The sequence below is a fragment of the Sorex araneus genome, chromosome 1 (assembly GCF_027595985.1).
Source record: "Sorex araneus isolate mSorAra2 chromosome 1, mSorAra2.pri, whole genome shotgun sequence".
Lineage (NCBI taxonomy): Eukaryota > Metazoa > Chordata > Mammalia > Eulipotyphla > Soricidae > Sorex > Sorex araneus.
The window spans coordinates 51,286,471-51,295,067 of record NC_073302.1 but is presented as its reverse complement, the minus strand read 5'-3'; positions in this window follow the sequence as shown (position 1 = coordinate 51,295,067).

The following is an 8,597-nucleotide window of genomic DNA, read 5'->3' as shown; positions in this document are numbered from 1 at the left end:
CCACCCCATCCCTCCCCCTGCCTCTGTGGCAGACAATTTCCTCCTTTCTCTCTACTTATGGGCATTATGGTTTGCAATACAGAGACTGAGAGGCCATCATGCTTGGGGACCTGTGATTTACCTCACCACTATTGATCCAAATCCTATGTTATTTTCACTATACACCACAAATTCTTCTAACTAGGTCTTTAGCTCAAACACACTCAGCATTCTATGTATTTGCAGAGTTTTTGAAGAATTTTGATAGCATCAGATAAATGTCTCAACTATCCTGTTAGTTGGGGATAAAGGTAAAAATATAACTTTCCATACATCTTTACTATATTCATTAATGTATTTATCCAATGCAAATTCATTGATTATATTTCAGCTCACAGGGTCTTGAACAAGTCAGGCATTGTGTCTGGCCTCCTAAAACTTATATTCTTTAAAAAAAATTTATTAAGTTATAATGATTTACAAAACAGTGAAATGATGGTCTTATCCATACATCATTCCAGTACCACACCCAGAAGAGTGCACGCTACCCTCCCACAATGCCGCAAGGGGCCTTCAAGGTTATTGACACACATAGCCTTTCAAAACACATACATACTCTCTCTCTCTCTCTCTCTCTCTCTTCTCTCTCTCTTTCTTTCTTTCTCTCTGTTCTGTGAACTAACGCTCCGATTCCTTTGTTTCCCTACTGCATAGCTTTAAATCCCACATATGAGAAAGATTATTCATTTTTATCACTTTCCTTGGGGTGTCCGTACAGCACTCCATGACAGTGACACCAAAGCTGCAATACTAGAATGGACATAGAGGAGAAAAACCCTTGTATCTCTCTCCAATGTTCCAAATGATATTGTCAAGCCAAACCAGCTTGACATAGCAATGCCATGCAGGAAGAAATACATCCTTTTGTGCCTTTGGGTTTTGATTAAGCCCAACATTTCCAACAATGTGTAAGTTGTGTGGCATCTGGCCCTTGCTGGTGTTTGTAAAAAGAAACAATGAACATAAACAGCGAGTATGATCATTCAGAATTTGTCATGCACTCAAAGGAAGAATAGTTGACTAGAAAATAATAATTTTGATTCTAGTCTTGGCTCAGTCACTTATTCATCATATCATGGAGACCATCACTTGAAACTCCAATTTCTTAAATAAAAATTATACATTCTTTCACCCCTCTTTCCCATCTATATTATGATTGGGTAGGAACATTTTTTTGGTTTTCAAATAAAAAGATGGTGACTCTAGTAATGCTCAGATAGATAAAAGTTGTAAAAAGAATACTTCTTTCACTTCCAAGCAAAAGAGATAATAGTTTGATATAGAAAAATAGTATCTAGAAGCCTCTATTATATGTCAGACACTCTCATAGGCATTATGTGTATTATTTTACTAATTCTGACTCCAAGTATGCATTTTTAATATTTATTTCACTTTAATTTACATATTAAAAAACTGAGTCTAAGAGAACTTTACTATTATTCATTTTTTTAATTGACAAGTTTGTTTTTTGGAATACTCACTTTCTCCTATTAATTAATTCACTTAATTCCTACTTAACTATCTTGCTTCTATTTCACCGAAGCAAGAACTTCTTGATACATCTCAGAATTTGTTTTGCCAATCATGTGATCTTTCTTGAAACTTCTTCCGCCAGGCTCTGCTAACTCCAGGTTTCCTGATTTAACTTTGATGATATCAGATGTTTATTTTTTAAACACCATAAAGCTTAGACGAAGATGAAACTTTATTCCAGATGAACCTTAGTGACTAGTTCACTAGTGAGAACTTAAATCTATTAAATCAAGACCACCAAGATCTTTTCGTAATAAGCACAAATCTATTTGATTCTAGCCATCTGCATTCTCTTCTCAAACTAATCTACACCCTGGGAGTGAGGTCTCTGCTGCAATTCCATTTAGATGCTGCTGCTGCTGTTTTTGTTCTGCAAATGCATGAGGATTGCTCCAAGGATGTCTGCTGTCTGCAGCCATATTTCCACCTAAACCCGTTGGCACCAGAATCATTTCAGTTTGCAGTATACCTTCTTTTATTCATGACCTCCCTGCAAAAGGTTCTCTTGGCCTCCTTTAACTCTTGATAGTTGGTCATATTTTCCCTGGTATCTTTTGTAAGAATCCCTTTCAGGAAGGCTATTTCTCAATCATCAGCTATTCCGAATGCTCGTTAGTCACCCACAAAACAAACAAACAAACACAACACTGGACATTTTCATGTATTGCAAGGAAATCTTAAGGGACTGGGAGATGGGTGTAGAAAGTGGGGAGACGCTGGCTCTTTATTCTTATTCTGCCTAGACCTGCTCATGAAACAGGTCAACTTTCTTCTGGCTACTCATCCGGACAGATGACCTTTAAAAATTTGTCCACTTCCGGTGTTTAAAAGAGGAGCACCACCAGATCACTTGTTTTCCTATCTCCCACTTAGCTACTGACTGTGAAACTGACCTCACACTAGAATCCAAGGTCCCTAGCTCTTCTTTCAAATTTCCTCCAACAAAGAAAGGATTCCTACTTTATTTCTATGGTACAAACAATCTACTCTTGGGTGAGTCTTCCAGACTCACGGTTTTGGTTTAAAAGAAAAGAAGCATTCTTGGAGATTTTCAAAATTAGTTTCTCTATCGCTGAGCTTCAAGAGCCCCACAGAATAAATCTTTTTTTTTTCTTTTCCCTGAGATCCTGGTCAGCCCTTCCCCCATTTTTTATTCTTTGTTTTCATGACACCTTAAGCCTCTGCCTTAGGGTTCATAGCCAACTATGCATAAAATGGAATTGGCAAGAAGAAAAAGCACAATATAGTGTTTCAAAATATTATTGTCTTTGACTGTTCCTTTTCTGGTTTCTCTTCTTTTTTCAGAACTGTCAACATTACTGTTAATCAAGACATTGTTAATGAATTGCTTCTGTTCTTTCAACATATTTTCCTTTAGTATCACAGTGTACTTTTGTTTCTGTAACTCTTCGTGTCTTCGGGGTCATGTACCCTTTTGATATCATGTTGAAAGCCAGAGGTGTTATACATATTGTCTTAGTATAGGCTGCTATAACAATAACAACAACAATAAAAAAGTATGGACTGAGTTGCTTAAAACAGAAACATTTATTCCTTATAGTTCTGGAAACATAGAAATTAGAGACTAAGGCTTCATACAATTCTCTGTCTTCTGGGGACCTACTATCAAGTGCTCTTTTCTTACTGTGGCTTCAGTTAAGGGATGGGGTAGGGAAGCTCCCCAGGTCTCTTCTTAATCTCGTTCATGAGGGCTGTACTCATGAACTGATCACCTTTAAAGGCCCTGCCTCTGAAAACTCATTTTGAGGGTTGGGATTTCAGCCTAATGAATTGGGAAGCACACACAAATATTCAGCATAAAATATATGTACTGGTTTTTATTATTTGAAGAGGTCATAGGGTTTCTTAAGCCATCAACAAAACCATGTGGCATATAACTATGTGAATTTAGATCCACTTGTCTGTCTTGCTCACTGCTATATTCCCAGGCTTAAAAGAACACCAGCCACAAGTAAGACACTTAGAATCATATCTTCAATTAAATAGAAGGAAAAATTTAATATTTTTAGCTCTCTAATTTGTTCTGAATTCTGCTCTCTCTTACCAAATGCCATTCATATGTCACATGAAAATTTTAAACTCGATGTATTTAAAGTGAAACCAGTATTCCTTTCTTTTTTCCCCTATTTAAACTGATGGTGGCCCTTGTTTTTCTCTGAATTATTCTTAATTCCATCTCTGCATCTTTGATTCCTTCTCCTTTCTCTTCTTGAAATTCTCTCAATTCTCACAATCTATTGCCACTAGATAAAGGAAGAATTTTGGGGTTGTCTATCCAGAAGATCCGTTACAATTTCATAGGCAAGATGGGTCTTGGAGGCTATTTCAGAGCAGCCTCAGGTGTTATGCTTTCTTTAGACAATTGAACACCTGATCAGACCTGGGCCAATTGCACCTTTTAGAAATTTGCAATTCCAAATGACAAATTCTATTTGAAATTAAAGTTTAATTTAAAATTAATTATTCAAATATAAAATAAGTAAAAAATATAGAGATTTGACACATTTACCTTCAACCAGGTGGAATGAATTGCAGAAAAATGAAGATATTCCAGAAAAGAATTAAAACAATTTTCAGAGAAAAGCAGGAGCTAGCAACTCAGAATCCAGAGTAAGTGTTTATAAGTGTTTATGGTTCTTAAATTTCCAGAACCAGATTCTTTTTAGTTCCCTAACTCTGGCTATAATAGATGTGGCTCACTGCCGGAAGTTTCTATCTTTGTCGTCTACGTACCAACATCCAACTACGATGAAGAAGAAATTGAGAAGTTCTACATGGAGCTGGAGAAGTTCTATAAAGAAGACCACACTTCTATAAGATCATTGTTGGTGATTTTAATGCCAAGATAGGACCGAGAAGGTCTCCCGAAGAACTCCACATTGGGTCCCATGGTTTAGAATGGAACACACAGGGTGAGAGACTGTCTGAGCTCATCATGTTGACCAAGACCATCCATGGTAAATCACAGTTCCAGAAGGCTGAATCTAAACATTGGACATGGGAGTTTCCCGGTGGACAGTTCCACAATGAAATTGACCACATCATATTTAATTGAAGATTTCACCTGACTGATGTCGCTGTTGTCCCAAAATTCCAAATGGGATTGGACCACCATCTCCTTCGTGCAAAATTCTACTTCACAGCGTGAGGAGAAAAGACTGCAAAGTTTAAGTTTAAGTTTAAGAAGAGAATTCCCAGAATGACCACCAACTGGGAGCACAGTGGGTAGGGCATTTGCATTTCATGCAGCTGCCCCTCTTGGAGAGCCTGGCAAGCTATTGAGAGTATCTCACCTGCACGGCAGAGTCTGGCAAGCTACACAGTAACAACAAGTCTCACAATGGAGACATTACTGGTGCCTGCTCAAGCAATTCCATGAGCAATGGGATGACAGTGATGACAGTGATGAATTCCATTACTATTTGAGAGATAGGCCTCTCTCTTTTTTTTGAATGAACTTAGCATGTATATATAAAAGAGCTGAAAGAGTAGACAACAAGAATTTGTGAAGGATTTCTTTGTAGAAACTCTAACCTCTTAACATTGTAAATAATGAACCCTGTCCAGGAATGAATGTCTGTGGAATACTCTAAGAGATTGAGAGCAGGAGAATGCAGAGAAAAGATCATTGCGTCAGAAGAGCATAGTATACCACTTGTGCATAGTAACAGCTCTTGCACACATATTGAGCATGAAAATTAGCATTAATTGATCTCTGATTATTTTGCCTTCATTCTAACTTTAGCTAATGGTCTTTGATTCCATTGGTCTTGATTCCATTAACTATGAGTCTTTAGCTAATCGTTTTTTGGCTTGTGTTTGAAGGTAGTTCACTCTGCCAAAGGGTTGGCTTCTACCATCTGGCCAAAATGTCTGGATGGGAGGAACTGGAGAAAGATGGGTGTGACATTCCAGTCTTATCTCCTGTTAAAGAAAGCCTTGCCAGAATTCAGCTGCATAGTCACACCTATCTCAAGGGAGAATGGGAAATATTGACTTTAGCTGGACTGTTATTTGATCAGCTAATACTGTGGAATTCTCTTGCCAATAAAAGGAGAGAATAAATACTGAGAGAAACTGGTCATCTTTTTCATAATTTTCTTATTAATTCAGTTGGCTCATGTTGCACTGGGCCCGTTAAAGTGTAATTTAATTATTTCACTTATCAGGAAGCTCCAATGATCTCCAAATCCTAATTAATAAAGTTTAAACTGTTTTCATTAAAATAATTATTATTAGATAAATATAGACTTAATTACTTTTCTATTACTTATGTATTTATTTTTATTTGGGGGAGGTTGTTTGGGCCACACATGGTGGTACTCAGGGCTTACTCTTGGTTTTACACTGAGGAATTACTCCTGGTAATGCTCAGGGGCCCCTATGGGATGTTGGGGATCAAATGCAGGTCAGTCGTGTGCAAGGCAAGAGCTCTACCCACTGTACTATCTTTTGACCCCCTTTACAATTCTTTTTTAGGGTTTTGAGAACACACCCAAAGTCCTCAGGGAATGCTCCTCGCTCTATGCTCGGGGTCATTCTCGGCAGGGCTTGGAGAACCTCCTGTGGTTCTGAGGATTCTGAAGCAGGGTCTTTCACATACAAGGTGATTTAACCCTTGTACTATCTCTATAGTTCCCACTTCTCTATTCTTCAATGTTTATGTATCTTGTCCTTTCCCCTTCCATTTTGAGTCCTAAAATCCTTGTAGCTAAATATCATTGTGTTAATTACTTATAAATGGACATCACACTGTTTTACTTATAGTCCCATATTTTTCTTAGCATATAACATAAGTTACATATTATTACATACATAAATATTAAGTAATAATCGCCTAACTTGGCCATCAAAAAGAAACCCATCATCTGTATAGTCTTTTGTACGTGAATTAGTTTCAAGTAATTAAGCAAGTTCTAACACTAAGCATCAAAAATGAATCCAGAGAAAAGCATCAAAAAAAGTGGATAATTAAATTCAATTGTGTTAAAGTAATGCCAGTCTCCATAAAAAACCCAAATATTAATGATGTAAGATACAATAGAACTTCATTTAATATTCAAGTAATAGTTTAATATTGGTCTTCATGTCTGGGAAAGGAGTAGAGAGAAAGAAATTCTTGCCATAGAGGTAGGTTTGGGGGAAGGGTAGCAGAGCAGGAGGGACACTGGGGACATTGGTGGTGGGAAATGTATGCTGGTGGTACACTGGTGAAGGGACAGGTGATGGAATACTGTATGACTGAAACCCAGTCATGAGCAACTTTGTAACTGTGTATCTTATGGTGCTTCAATTTAAAAAAAGAAAAGGAAGAAAAAATAGTGCTGATATAATCTCTGTTTAAAAATTTATTAAAAATTTACTAAGAATCTTGAGTAGTCTCCCTCTTCTTAGTATTTTGGAATAACTACAAGGGAATATACTTTTTGAATTTAAATTTTCTGAATTTGAGTCATCATTATAAAGTGGAATTTCTGGACTATAGGGATGGAGAGATAGTACAGTGGGCAGGGTGCCTGCCTTTCAGTCAACCAGGGTTTGATCTCTGACACCCCACATGCTTTCCCAAGCACCACCAGTAGTGATTTCTGAGCACAGAATCAAGAGTAAGTCCCAAGCACTGCTGCGTGTGCCCCCACTTCAAAAGTTCCTAGCATTTTAAATCACATAAACTTGGGCTTGATTTCCAGTTACCCCATTGTTGGGAATATGTAATTTTTCTGCAAATGATTCAACAACTTTTTGCCTTAATATACCTGTCTCTAAAATAGGGATAAACATTTGGGTTAGTGCGAGAAAGTAAGTATAAAATCCATATTTTCAGACTGTTTTTTATCTTTTCAAGAAGTTAATGTCGTAAGACAAGATGGGAGAGATTAGAGACTTCCACACTTATTGGCGTACTGCCTCCTTTTTCAGAAAAGAAAATCTCTCAGTACTCTCCCCACAAATCTACTTTGAGCAAACAGACAGTGCTCCTCAAGTGCCCTTGAGGCTGCTACCAATTCCCCATTGTTCCTCCAGGGCAATATCTATCCCTTTGAGAAATTGTGCTAGGTGATATTAAATAATATTGAAGAACTAATTTTTCTATGTCCCCTTCCCCTATTTTTCCCCCTATAATTGACTCTTTATTCAAGCTTTCTCTTTTCCTGGTAAGTGATCAAGTCACTCATTTTGCCCTTCTCATCATAACCCTTTAGTTCGATGCCAAGTATAACTTCTTTGTTAACAAAATCTTGGCTCCTTCTCTAAGTCTGTATTTTTCTGTTTTAGCCAAATTCACTAATTATCTCCTCTGAGTAATTCTCTTCCCAGCTTAATCTGGATCCTGGAATTCCCTTCCTTACTGATTCTCTTCTTGGGTTTCCTTCTTGCTTTTATAAAGTAAATCAATCTATACTGATTTACTTTCTCTGATTTAATTCCAAAGCCCTTATTATCCTGTTCACTACCCTCACCCCATTCTAAGCTTTCTCTTACAGAGCTTTTTCTTATTCTACTTGATCCTCAGGAAAGAGTCATTTGTGAGTGTGTGCACCTCACATTCTCATACTCTGAGAAGGAAGTCATGCAAAAAATTCATTGAAAGCCTTGCATGTCACTTTGAAATATGCAATTCTTACTTATAGCATCTCATTGTGATCTTGATCTTAAAGAAGGCTGATGCGAATATTGACTTTGAGATCATCTTTTTTGATTGCTTTACATTGGTATAAATATAGGCACAGGTCTTATGGGCACAGAGACAGTTCAGCTTTCAGAAAACCTTTCCCGCTTGTGCCTTTACTTTCATTCCTCAGCAGCAGAGAGCAGAGAATAAGCTACTGAATGCGGACTGCATTAAACAGTATCCTAGACTTGGCCAAGATACTCTCACTTTGTATTTACTATCTGATGTATCCTTCCCCCAAATGATATTTCCAACAAAAGTGATATGTTCCATCTGAAACATTAAACCGGATAAGTGGAAAAATGATATCCCTACAAATGAAAGTGCCCAG